This window comes from Schistocerca nitens, chromosome 5 (genome assembly GCF_023898315.1).
Source record: "Schistocerca nitens isolate TAMUIC-IGC-003100 chromosome 5, iqSchNite1.1, whole genome shotgun sequence".
Classification (NCBI taxonomy): Eukaryota; Metazoa; Arthropoda; class Insecta; order Orthoptera; family Acrididae; genus Schistocerca; species Schistocerca nitens.
This window is the reverse complement of record NC_064618.1, coordinates 488336754-488351371: the sequence shown is the minus strand read 5'-3', so window position 1 is coordinate 488351371 and position 14618 is coordinate 488336754. Positions and strand designations below refer to the sequence as shown.

At 41.9% G+C, this 14618-nt stretch overlaps 1 protein-coding gene across 2 annotated transcripts in view; it reads left to right on the top strand.

The window, feature by feature from the left end:
• LOC126259943 (gustatory and odorant receptor 24-like) overlaps positions 1-14618 on the top strand; it is a 184831-nt gene that overhangs the window by 155970 nt on the left and 14243 nt on the right. The window lies entirely within an intron of this gene.

Genomic DNA, 14618 nt, shown 5'->3' with positions numbered 1-14618 from the left:
AGCTGTTGAAGGATTTTGATCCTCCATGGCTGATCACTGAATCGATGTCTCATGAAATTATAAGAATTGTTTGCTAGTAGGTTTTTTTTAAAATAAAAGCTTCCTTGGTTATATTCCTGAAGCCTATAAATATCAAGCAATTTTTTTTGTGTCGTTCAGATTATGAATTGTGTGTCTCAAGCAGAAAGAGTTAAGCATCTTCCTGTTGACGTAAATATGACTGAAAATTTTTCTGAAACCGTAGCTGTGTCTAGGCAGTATACAAAACCTACGTTACCAGCATGAAGAGGTAATGAATAGAATCTAAGAGAGTAGTACAGCTATGCCGACTCCAGTGCATCTAGTCAAAAAAATTTCTTTTGTTTATATTTGTGACATCACATGTTACATCATCTTATCCAATACAGCATCATTATGATTCCATGACCCTTATCAATGATACATTATGTATAATATAGCTGGTAAAAACAACGATATGACCTACAGAATACCATAGGTGCAAACAGGCTGTAACCACGCAACCTTGTTGATTCAACTGTCAAGTAATGTTATTATGAAATAAAGTTTCATAATTAAACAACTTCATAAATAACTGTTTTAGCAGACGTTTAACATCTACTATATCTCCACCACCACCAAAGGAGCAATTTTATACAGTAGTGTCACGGCAACGGAGTCATCGATGTCATATTGAAATCAAGACTACCAGATGTACGTAGTGAATCATAATTCTTTAATACGTTGAATTATCTGCTTCAAAATTTGAAATATTCTACCGAACTATGTACTTTCAAAAGATAATCTGAAGATGGAAATGACGCCGAAACAGGCCTATTGTAGTAAACAATATAATCGAACATAGCAGCATCTTGGTCTCCAAGCAGAATATACTGATATTTTTCTGTTCAGTAATTCTGGATACTTCAGGGCATGTTTCATAGTTCCTGTTACCCAGTTTTAGAGGCAGTGGCCAAGCAGAATATTCTGATATTTTTCTGTTCAATAATTCTGGATACTTCAGGGCATGTTTCATAGTTCCTGTTACCCAGGTTTAGAGGCAGTGGAGAACACTTATTAAATGCAAGGGCCATCTCTTAAACATTCATTGAAACAATGAAAGAACGACATTTGTTTAATAAATTACTGTACTGTTTCTCAAAACATCTGGACTTAAAATTTATAAATTCTTGTATTCGTTATAATCTATTGTGGAAAAATATTTTGCAACCTGATGTTGGTTCCTCAAAGTAACTCTGAGTTCCTCTGTCGCAGCGAACATGGCTTTACAACACAAAGCGGGAAGATGTGGCATGAATATGTCTTGTTCGTGCCATGAGTAATCACTGTACATACTTTATGATAAAACACCTGGCGTGTCATTGTAATGCCTCGATTTTTTATGCATATTGTACAGTCATCATGTGAGAGAGTGGTGTAAGCATTGTATAACGTAACTGCCATTGCCCAGTTTTATGTAGCTGAGGATGGCAATACATATTGCCGAAAGTAGTAGTCCAATAATTATGTTAACATATTGATCTTGGCAAATAAATTGGTTTTCAAAGAAGGATAAAATAGAAAATTACAGATCGCCTCCTGCACTGAATGATCATGTCAGGTGACCGTTTAATGAATGTTTTACTACGTCATATAATCCACTGATGAGTGGAAAATGAAAACGTTTTAAGTGTCATTGTTTTACAAAACGCGTTTTCAGTGCTAGTCTACTCTCGATACTCTGTTGCATGTCCCTATTTTAATCAAGGTGCCAATCACTGGTGAAATTGTTTCATACATGCCTTAATAGATGACGCATGGTCTTCAAGACAAGCAGTGCTTCACTCTGGAGTTCCAAGTGCCATGCCTGCATCCCATTTAATCTGGGATGGTCTGAAAAGATAACACGCAGGTTTTTGGTGAGTGGGCACAGCCTTTTGAACTGCGACAGTGATTTTGCAGTTATAGAGCAACAAAATAAGGTAACAAAGGCCCTTGTTTGCAAGATTTACAGAAGATTGTTGAGACAGCTAAAGTTACGAACTAATTTCATTTAATTCCATTGCATACAAATGCCTTTTTTGCTTTTAAAGATGCTGCTGCAACAGTGTTGTAAATCCAGGCGTGTCGAATCTCCAGTGCTTTATGATCAAAGTGTCTCACACTCAACAATCTCAAATAGCTATTGAAAATTATTACTTTGAATAGAAGAATGGAAACATGTCAGTGTGTTCAAAAGAGGAAAAACCGTGGAAGATGTATGCCACGCTTTACTTCATCTGAAAGATCAGTCGAGTTTATCAGTTGCAAAACAGAAAGACTTGCGACGATGTCAGTTCTTCATCGATAGCACAGGGAGTTTTGTAGAATAATTTTCAACATCTGAACCCAAGAATGGTATTGTGTGCGAAACGGAGGTCAATACTGAGAGAATTTTTCCTTGAATTTAATTTTTTTAGTCTCTTGTAATACATTTAAAAGATACACTAAATATTTTTGTGGACCATAGTTCCACTAGTTAAACTATTATCACTATATTTTTTCTGTTATATTAAGACCTCTGTATTAAGGGCACTTGAAACAAAAGTTTCGTACTGGCACTAGAACCAATCGGTTCCTTGGCATGACACTTAGCACGTTCTTAATAATTTTTTTTTAAATTTTCTATTCCATCAAACTATTTTTTGTAGTACTGAGGTGGACAGAATAAGAATATGTTCTTATCTTTTTGGATGTACGAAGAGAGATATTCTGTTTCTTGCTATTCCTGAGAAATGTGTGATTGAACACTTACTGTTAGAAACTTTTCAGTTTCCACCCTTCAGCTGTTTCACGTGTTGTGTGGTACCTAGCTCTGTCAAGATGATGAATGATACCATATTTCAAGTTGTTTTTCCTGATTTCATTGATGATTCGGGACAAACATATTGTTGGAACTACTTGGTGAGGGAACTATTCTATTGTTTTTGATTCATCTTCAAACACAGAAACAACTGACTGATGGACATATTCATCCTATTTTAGTCTCCAGTTTCTACGCTGTAACGCTGTTTATGGTATTTTAATTTCCTCCTATCTTATTTTTTATCCTTTGTTACGTGCAGTTGGGTCCTTAGGATAAAATGATGGTACTCACTTATTGAGTCTGGGTTACCAGTACAATATTTATACATTTACTGATAACATCAGCAGATAGTGCCATGCAGATACTTGACTTGTGTAGAAAAGCCAGATGCAATCACCAGGTCCAGAAACGTAATGCTTCCAAATTTCAATTTTAACAGCAGCCACAACTTATTAATAAAAGTCTAAAAATTAATTAAGATTTAAATGAATTTAACATAATCTGTAAAACAACAATAGAATAAGGAAGAGAGTCAGTATTAGACAACCTGAAATCTTTATTAAGTCTAAAACAACAACTGTTTACCATAAATACTACAACAACTAAAAACAATAGCTTCCCTTTTGAGAGAGCGTAGGTGTTTGCCGTTTGAATACCCTGGCATAAACGTGAGCCCTGCCAGACGAACTTCATTCCACAACTGCACATACAAGGCACGAGAAAATATCATAGAAACTGACCCGAACACTTTAGTATTACAAACAGAAAACCATCATGGCTTATCTATCAATAGTACAAACTACTCATGGTGCACACTACCAATATAACAAACCGTTAATTACAAAGTAGAACATTCACCGACGGATAAAACCGCAATACCAGGGAGTTGTGCGACATAAACCAAAGTTGGTACGCGTGTTTCTACATGTGAAAGATGATGTCTCTTCCAATTTCGCGAGTCACATGAGGATGTATTCAAATGTGTGTGAATTCCTGAGGGACCAAACTGGTGAGACCATCGGTCCCTAGACTTACGCACTACTTAAACTAACTTGACCTAACTCATACTAAGTACAACACACACACCCATGCCCGAGGGAGTACTCGAACCTCGGGCGGGAGGGGCCGCGCAATCCGTGACAGCCGGCCGGAGTGGCCGAGCGGTTCTAGGCGCCACAGTCTGGAACCACGCGACCGCTACGGTCGCAGGTTCGAATCCTGCCTGGATGTGTGTGATGTCCGTAGGATAGTTAGGTTTAAGTAGTTCTAAGTTCTAGGGGACTGATGACCTCAGAAGTTAAGTCCCATAGTGCTCAGAGTCATTTGAACCAAGCCAGTTCGTGACATGGAGCCTCAAACCGTGCGGCCACTCCGCGCGGCTACTATCAAATTCAAATGGCTCCAAGCCCTATGGGACTTAACATCTGAGGTCATCAGTCCCCTAGAACTTACAACTACTTAAACGTAACTAACCTAAGGACATCACACACATCCATGCCCAAGGTATGATTCGAACCTGCGACCGCAGCAGCAGCGCGGTTTCGGACTAATGCGCCTAGAATCGCTCGGCCACAGCGGCAGGCTGGCTACCATCAGGATGCAAATCAGGTTTGTTTTAACTACACACTGCAACGGTCGTGAACGTTAGTTACCTTTGAGACTGGACGCGATTAGTTGATGTTGGTCAAGAATGACTTTAAGGCGACAAAGGAGCCATTATCAACACCTCACTGAATTTGAACGAGGTCTTGTAATAGGGCTACGAAAAACTGGATGTTCCTTCTGCGAAGAAAGACTTGGCAGGAATGTAGCCACTGTACATGATCGGTGGCGGCGGTGGTCACTAGAATGTACAGTCGAAAGAAGACTTGGCTCCGGACGGCCAACTGGCACTACCGAGAGGGAAGACCAACCTGGTCACAGAATGGCTCTGGCGCATCGTACTTCATCTGCAGCAGCAAACTGTTACAAATCGTTTACCTCGAGGACAGTCCCGACACAGAATTTATTGCAGTGACCCCAGAAAACCGCCATTTGCGACTTCAGTGGTGTCAAGCGAGAGCTCATTGGAGGGCAGGGTGGAGGTCTGTTGTGTTATCCGATGAAAGCTGGTTCTGCCTCGGTGCCAGTGAAGGCCGTGTGTTCGCAAAAGAAGGCCAGCTGAGGGCCTACGACTAACCAGTCTGTCTGCGTGCTAGACACGTTGGACTTACACCTGGAGTTATGGTCTGGGGTGCGATTGCGTATGACAGCAGGATCACTCTCGTGGTTACCCAGGCACCCCGACTGAAAATTCATACATCAATCTGGTGATTCGACCTGTTGCAGTGCCATTCATGAACAGCATCAAAAATGGCTCTGAGTACTATGGGACTTAACAGCTATGGTCATCAGTCCCCTAGAACTTAGAACTACTTAAACCTAACTAACCTAAGGACATCACACAACACCCAGTCATCACGAGGCAGAGAAAATCCCAGACGCCGCCGGTAATCGAACCCGGGATCCCGGGCGTGGGAAGCGAGAACGCTACCGCACGACCACGAGCTGCGGGCCATGAACAGCATCCCAGGGGATGTTTTCCAACAGCATAACGCTCTTCCACACACCGATGTTGTAACCTAACATGCTCTGCAGAGTGTCAACTTGTTGCCCAGGCCTGCTCGATCACCAGATCTGTCTCCAGTCGAGAACATAATGGACATCACTGGACGACAACTCCGTTATCCACAAACAGCTTTGACCGTCACTTTATTGTCCGACCAAGTACAACAAGCGTGGAACTCCATCCCGTGAACTGATCTCTGGCACCTCCACAAAACAATGCATGCACGTTTGCATGCTTGCATGTAATATTCTGGCGGTTACACCGCTTATTAATGTACCAGAATTTCACATTTGCAATGGATTATCTCTCGCTTACATTAACCTGTGGCTTGAAATGTTATGATTGAGATGTATTAGCTGGGCAAATGTATTCCAGAAATTTCATTACTCTAAACTGTCTTTCGGTGTTACGATTTTTTCCGTCAGTGTATAAAAGCATCCAGGAAACCAACTCTCAACTAACGAAATACAATTAGTACCAGATTTGAAGCTATATAGGAAACATAATACATTGTAACCAACCAGTTCCAAATCATCAGTCATTAACACAGTCTAGCGACAGACACACTGTTTGTGAGTTGTAGATAGATAATGCAGGTTTTAGCAAAAACCAGATTACAGTACCTGTTTAGTATACAACGCTGCTTGGCACAGCTAACTAGATACACATCATGGATGCAAAATAACTCTGTGCGTCTGAAATCCAAGAAAAAATGACAACTACAACCAATAGGCTTGTTCCACAGGTTCCAGCGCCTTAAGCCTGCTCAGCTCCGCAGTTCCACAATAACTTCTGTGCATGTGGGCAGCCTCACGTAAACAAGTCCGCTATCGATTTGTGACCAAACTTCTATTGTGGCTTTGCTCACACTTCGCCTTCTCAGCCCTCTGCGCTGACAGTCGAACACTTCCTCTGCCAGAGAGTCACTCCACACTAGCCAGTGCAAACCGAAGGAAGTAGTGCCAACCTGGGAAACGTAGACAAAATAGAGCCACACTTGGCACACCTTACACCAGCTGACATGACCAGTTTTTAAGCTACGCTCAAAGAGTGCGGATCCATTGGGAACAGAACTTCTTCACAGATAAACGTTCGTGCAAAATAGAATGTGCTGCAGCCTTCGATATAGTAAGGAAACGTCTGTATCATGTTAAGTCACGTGTCGGTCCTCTTCAATTAAATATAGCACAGCCTCGATATTTGGAACAGCAAATGATTTTGATTGGCCTACAAGAAATTCATCACTGACATAAGCATTGCCTCAAAGGTATTGTGCAGACCAATTGTAAGCAGCCTTTTCTGGATACGAATGATTACCACTAGTTGAACGAAGGGATTCGAGGCATTGTTGTGGAGTTAGGCCGTTTTAAAAAAAATGTAAAATATCATCTAACGAAACCCTTGAAGAGGAATTTCAACTTTTTCACAACAGTGGTTTTTCAACACTTTTTCTAAACAATCTGCTTGGCCAATTTATGAGCGTCTGTTTCTTCTTCTTCTTTGCAGCGCCTTCCCGTTGGCCTGGGGTCTGGTTTTTTGATCAATGAGCGCTCCAACGCTTCTTATGGATTTATGCTTTTGATCTTAAATCTGCGTTTGTCGTTTCCAGTCACGGTCTTCCATGTTGTCTCGGGCCTTCGATGGTGATATGATATGCTGAGCTGTCGATTGAACTGAACGGTAACTGCATGATCTGTCTAAACCAACGAAGTGTCCATTCTTGCATCTTTTCATTCATTGGAGTCACTGAAGCTAATTGTTCGATCACTTTGTTGTTGATATGGTCTACCATAGAAGTGCCTAATGATCTTCTCAGTATCCGCATTTCCACGACATGTAATTAGTGCACAGCACTTTTCGGTGCAGGCCAACACTCGGTACCATACAATGCAGGTGGCCTCACCATTTTTGCCTATTTCTCAACTAGGGGGGTTAACGGTTTCCATGGCCATTGTATTGGGTAAACCACACCTGTCCCCAAGGTCATGCCAAATGGCGGGCACCTCCTGGAGCTCAGTCTTTGTTTACTGGATATGGATTTGGTGATTCCAGATTTCCTGAGCTGGGGTCTGTAAATGCCACCAGTCCTTTGTAACTACGCTCTGGGCACGCTGCAGCAACGCGGATGGCGCGGCGGTGGAACGATGTGTGTCACAGGGAATTGGGATCTTGGCACAACCGCTTGGGTGGCGAGGACAACACAAACCCCTATAAAAATACCCTCATTCTTAAGGTGTGTTGTGCACCGATAAGATGCAAAGCTGTTGAGACAGGGAAATCGTTAGCACGCGACTTCTGGAGAACATGTCGCACCTCAGTTATACAAGGCGTACCTAGACACGCCAGATTCTGCCTGGGTGGACGCATGAATCCCTAGAGTCTCGAGTGGACCAAAATGGTTTGCAACAAGAATAAAATATAAACTCCCAGTGGAGTAAGCGGATCACTGGAAGGTTTGCATGTCCACTCTACAAAGAGATCTTCGCTAGACACCCATCCTAACACATCTGCTCCATTGATGAATAACAGTAACAGAATGCATGATAATTTTTTCATTATTATGAAGATGGAGTAGGGCACATTCGGGACAATATCCCAGTTCTATATGCAGGAAGTAGTGGAGGAAATTATTGGAGCTTCCAAGTCTAACAAAAGAGATTAGTATCCTGCTAACAGCGGCAATGACATCCAGTCGAGTGCCTAAATTACTGCAAAGGAAAAAGCTAGGGAGATATCCTATAGTCGTTGAAATGCAAAAAAATTCTCAATTAAAGCAGAGCCATCATATCAGGTAGTGGCCTTATGTACCTTGACCTCAATGAACTCTTAGTGGAAGAGGAAAGTGAAGGTACAAAGGAGGCGAGAAAAGTGTTGAAAGAGTGGATGGTGAATTAAAAAAAAACCATCTAGCTTCATACGCTTAATTCATACGCTTTACCTGAATAAGTAAAATTACGACTAAGAATCTATCTGTATATGCCCAGTTCGATGCACTGCTTTAATGCCAAGGGTTTGGGCTCACCATACCAGTATGCAATGGGAAGCCAAACTGTGGTTCAAATGGCTCTGAGCACTATGGGACTTTACTTCTGAGGTCATCAGTCCCCTAGAACTTAGAACTACTTAAACGTAACTAACCTAAGGACATCACACACAACCATGCCCGAGGCAGGATTCGAACCTGCGACCGAGCAGGTGACTTCCACTCCGCCCTTTACCACCCTCCCCGTGGGAAAGGAAAACCTCGGACGGGAAGATCATATTAGAAAAGCATAGCAAATCACTGTGTGAAACCCTCTAATAGTAGTGCTTCAGTAACTCGCCTCCTAGGCTGTGGGACGTAGTGAGAGTTAACCCCAATGGCTAAAATGAACCCCATCCTCGAGTGAAATGTGAAATATTATAGGACACATTTAGAGGAATTAAAACTGCTTGTACTAGGCCTTGTGCCTATGCCTTTAGGAGTGACACTTCAAGGGCACGGATACTCCTGTGTTTCCAGTATTTAACCTTCACAGCTGGGATGAACTGTGTGGTGAACGAGCAAGGGGAAGCCCCACTATTTGTCCTTCACCATCACTACTGAATTACAAGTGGCTATAGTAGCAGTATATGCGCCATCGCACCTTATAGTATGCTCTGTGTGCATCACAGCGCAGAAACCTCTTGACAGCATGGCTCTTACTGATCACATGCGAAAACTCCTTCTCCCATTCCTGTTCCTGGGTTACGTCAATACACACCATTTGCTCTGGGATTCTTCTGCCGTCTGTCCAGGGATCGGCTAATTGAGACGTTGTTCGTGTGAGGGGATATCTGCATATTTAATACTGAACGGACCCTAGGTCATTATTCGCCTATGCCCTCCCATTCTCGCAGGTACCTTCATTTGGGATGTGGCCAACGATTTATACTGAAGTGACCACTTTCCCATCTGGCTTCACCCAGCTGCTACTACAACGCCTCAACAGAGGCCTCCTAAGATGATGTTCAGCGGAGCGAACTCAGAGCCGACTAGCCACAATCCAACACTATGACACCATGCAGGTGTGGGTGGACATATGATGCGCCATACTGCTGATATCTCCATTCTTACATTTTCTAGCCAGCCTAGAAGAAAAGCCGTCCCTTGGTGGAACGAGGAACGTCGGCTGGAAATTGCGGGACAGGCATGCTGCTTTACGTCGGTTTGACAACAGACCATGTGGAGACAATGTCACAGTCTTTCGGCAAACGAGGACTGAGAGCTAGATTTATCGCCAAGGAGTGATAACGGAATACTTGGAGAGAATTCTGAATACCCCTTATCGGTCCCGGAACAGCAGCAAAACTGTGGGTATCAATTCGGATTTTTTTTTTTTTTTGAGTCATCAGTCTTCTGACTGGTTTGATTCGGACCACTACGAATTCCTCTCCTGTGGCAATCTTTTAATCTCAGAGTAGCACTTGCAGTCTACGTCCTGATTTATTTGCAAGATGTATTCCAATCTCTGTCTTCCTCTACAGTTTTTGCCCTCTACAACTCTCTCTAGTACCATGTAAGTCATTCCCTGATGTCTTAACAGATGTCCTATCATCCGTTCCCTTCTCCTTATCAGTGTCTTTCACATATTCTTTTCCTCTCCGATTCTGCGCAGAACCACCTCATTCCTTACCTTATAAGTCCACCTAATTTTCAACAACCGTCTGTAGCACCACATCTCAAGTGCTTCTATTCTCTTCTGGTCCAGTTTTCCCACAGTCCATGTTTCACTACCATACAATGCTGTACTCCAGACGTACGTTCTCAGAAATTTCTTCCTCAAATTAAGGCGTATGTTTGATACTAGTAGACTTCTCTTGGCCAGAATAGCCCTTTTTGCCATTGTTACTCTGCATTTGATGTACCCCTTGCTCCATCCATCATTGGTTATTTTACTGCCTAAGTAGCTGAATTCCTTACCTTCATCCACTTCGTGACCATCGATTCTGATGTTAAGTTTCTCGCTGTTCCCATTTCTGCTACTTCTCATTACTTTCGTCTTCCTTCGATTTACTCTCAATCCATACTTTGTACTCGTTAGACTGTTCATTCTATTCGCCGGATGCTGTAATTGTTCTCCACTTTCACTGAGAATAGCAATATCATCAGCGAATCGTACCATTTATATCCTTTCACCTTTAATTTTTATTCCTCTCATGAACCTTTCAAATATTTCGTTATTACTTCTTCGATGTATAGTTGAACAGTAGGGGCGAAAGATTACATCACTGTCTTACATCCTTTTTAATCCAAGCACTTCGCTTTTGGTCTTCCAGTCTAATTGTTCGCTCTTGGGTCTTGTACATATTGTATATTACCCGTCTTTCCATATAACTTACCCCTATTTCTCTCAGAATTTCGAGTATCTTGCACCATTTAATACTGTCGAACGCTTTTTCGAGGTCCAAAAATGGAAAAGAAAATTAAGAATGCGCTAGGTGACGATCAGTTTGGCTTTAGGAAAAGTAAAGGGACGAGAGAGGCAATTCTGACGTTACGGCTAATAATGGAAGCAAGGATAAAGAAAAATCAAGACACTTTCATAGGATTTGTCGACCTGGAAAAAGCGTTCGACAATGGAAAATGGTGCAAGCTGTTCGAGATTCTGAAAAAAGTAGGGGTAAGCTATAGGGAGAGACGGGTCATATACAATATGTACAACAACCAAGAGGGAATAATAAGAGTGGACGATCAAGAACGAAGTGCTCGTATTAAGAAGGGTGTAAGACAAGGCTGTAGCCTTTCGCCCCTACTCTTCAATCTGTACATCGAGGAAGCAATGATGGAAATAAAAGAAAGGTTCAGGAGTGGAATTAAAATACAAGATGAAAGGATATCAATGATACGATTCGCTGATGACATTGCTATCCTGAGTGAAAGTGAAGAAGAATTAAATGATATGCTGAACGGAAATAACAGTCTAATGAGTACACAGTATGGTTTGAGAGTAAATCAGAGAAAGACGAAGGTAATGAGAAGTAATAGAAATGAGAACAGCGAAAAACTTAACATCAGGATTGATGGTCACGAAGTCAATGAAGTTAAGGAATTCTGCTACCCAGGCAGTAAAATAATCAATGACGGACGGAGCAAGGAGGACATCAAAAGCAGACTCGCTATGGCAAAAAAGGCATTTCTGGCCAAGAGAAGTCTACTAATATCAAATACCGGCCTTAATTTGAGGAAGACATTTCTGAGGATGTAAGTCTGGAGTACAGCATTGTATGGTAGTGAAACATGGACTGTGGGAAAACAGGAACAGAAGAGAATAGAAGCATTTGAGATGTGGTGCTATAGACGAATGTTGAAAATTAGGTGGACTGATAAGATAAGGAATGAGGAGGTTCTACGCAGAATCGGAGAGGAAAGGAATATGTGGAAAACACTGATAAGGAGAAGGGACAGGATGATAGGACATCTGCTAAGACATGAGGGAATGACTTCCATGGTACTAGAGGGAGCTGTAGAGGGCAAAAACTGTAGAGGAAGACAGAGATTGGAATACGTCAAGCAAATAATTGAGGACGTAGGTTGCACGTGCTACTCTGAGATGAAGAGGTTAGCACAGGAAAGGAATTCGTTACAGGCCGCATCAAACCAGTCAGTAGACTGATGGAAAAAAAAGAAAAAAAAATCCTCTAACATGTCTTGATTTTTTGTAGTGTTGCTTTCGTTATCAACCGCAACGTCAGAACAGCCTTTCTGGTGCTTTTACCTTTCCTAATGCGAAACTGATCATCATCTAACACGTTTACAATTTTCTTTTTTCCGTTCTTCAGTATATTATTCTTGTCAGCATGTCAGCAACTTGAATGCATGATCTGTTAAGCTGATTGTGCGACAATTCTGCTGTTGTCAGCCCTAGTTATCTTTTAAATTGGGAGGATGATGTTTTTCCGAAAGTCTGATGGTATATCGCCAGACTTATAAATTCTACACATCAACGTGAATAGTCGTTTTGTTGCCTCTTCTCCCCAAAGATCTTAGAAATTGTGATGGAATGTTATCCATCCCTTCTGCCTTATTTGATATTAAGTCCTCCAAAGTTCTTCTAAATTCTGATTCTAATACTGGATCCTCTATCTCTTCTATATCGAGTCGTCTTTCTTTTTCTATCTCGTCATGAGACAAGTCATCCCCATCAGTGTACTCTTTCCACTTATCCGCTCTCTCCTCTGCATTTTACAATGGAATTCTCAGTTTACTCTTAATGTTACCGCCCTTCCTTTTAATTTCACTGAAGATTGATTTGACTTTTCTACATGCTAAGTCAGTCCTTCCGACAAATTTTTCTTTTTCGACTTTTTCACTTTTTTCATGCTGCCATTTTGCCTTAGCTTCCCTGCACTTCTGATTTATTTCATTCTTTCTATATCTCTGAATTTCTTTGAACACTGTTGTACTTCCTTCTTTCATTCATCAGCTGAAGTATTTCTTTTGTTACCCATGGTTTCTTCGCAGTTACCTATTTATATGTATGTTTCTTTTCCCCAATTCTGTGACTGCCCTTCTTAGAATTGTCCATTCCTCTTCAACTGAACTGAATACTGAGCTATTCCTTATCACAGTGTCTATAGCCTTAGAAAACTTCAAGTGTATCTCTTTATTGCTTAGCGCTTCCGTATTACACCTCTTTGCGTATTGTTTCTTCGTGATTTGTCTCTTAAACTTCAACTTACTCTTCGTCCTGACTAAATTGTGATCTGAGTCTATATTTGCTCCTGGACGCGCCTTACAATCCAATATCTGATTTCGGAATCTCAGCCTGACCTTGATGTAATCCAATTGAAATCTTGCTGTACCTCCCTGCCTTTTCCAAGTATACCTCCTTCTCTTGTGATTCTTGAACAGAATATTAACTATTACTAGCTCAAATTTATGCCAGAACTCAATTAGTCTATCTCCTGCCTCATTTCTAGTACCTAGCCTTAGTCTCCTGTAATCCTTTCTTCTCCTCCATCCCCTGAAACCGCATTCCATTTCCGCATTACTATTAGATTTTCATCTCCCTCTGTGCACTGAACTGCCCGTTCAATATCCTCATATAGTTTCCCTATGTCTTCATCTTCAGCTTGCGGCGTCGGCGTGCGGCGTCTGCGCGCGACACTGCTCCAGGACCCCACAAGATTCAATATGGCATGCGACGACACCTGAGCATGGAGGCGAAGCAATTCCTCCTATGCCTCTTCAACAAAATATGGACTGAAGACTGCTATCCGGATCCATGGCGGGAGGCGACTTTGGTACCACTTCTCAAGCCAGGGAAGAACCCTCTTCAGACAGCTACAGAAGTGCTAGACTCGCTAGCTGTGCAGGAAAGACCATTGAGCGGAAGATAAACCGACACCTAGTGCAGACTTTCGAAACCAAGGGATTGCTCAGCCGTTTCGAATCTGGGTTTCGGGAATACTGGTTCACTCTTGACAAACTAGAGGATGCGAAACAAGAGTCATTCCTTCACAAACAGCAGTTTATTTGTATCTTCTTCGATATGGAAACACAATATCGTCCGTGAACTGCAGGAATCTGGATTTCGTGGGTGTCTCCCCTTTCTGCTCCAGTCCTTCCAGGCTAACTATATTTCGTGAATCGAGTCGGTGTTACATACTACAAAAAGTTCCCTCCACAGAACAATGTTCTCAGGGTATCGTTCTGAGCGTCACCACTTTTGTTGTTGTTGTTGTTGTGGTCTTCAGTCCAGAGACTGGTTTGATGCAGCTCTCCATGCTGCTCTATCCTGTGCAAACTTCTTCATCTCCCAGTACCTACTGCAACCCACATCCTTCTGAATCTGCTTAGTATATTCATCTCTCGGTCTCCCTCTGCAATTTTTACCCTCCATGCTGCCCTCCACCCCTTTCATTATTGCAATTGATAATATATCTTCCACAATAAAGAGCCCAGTCAAACATTTCTTATTTGTGGATGATTTTGAGGTATTCTGCTTTTCCTCCAGTCACACTGTGGGTGTGTGTGTTTTATTTTGTCAAGTTGCACAATGGATTGATCCAACAAGTACTCTTTGGCTCCTCCAAGAAACAATTTACACCTCACACTACTACAGAAGTCAGACGGACGCTCCTAATGTACCAACAAGAACAGCTTCAAAAACATTCAGCAACAAATATCTTCTGGAGTCGTCCGCT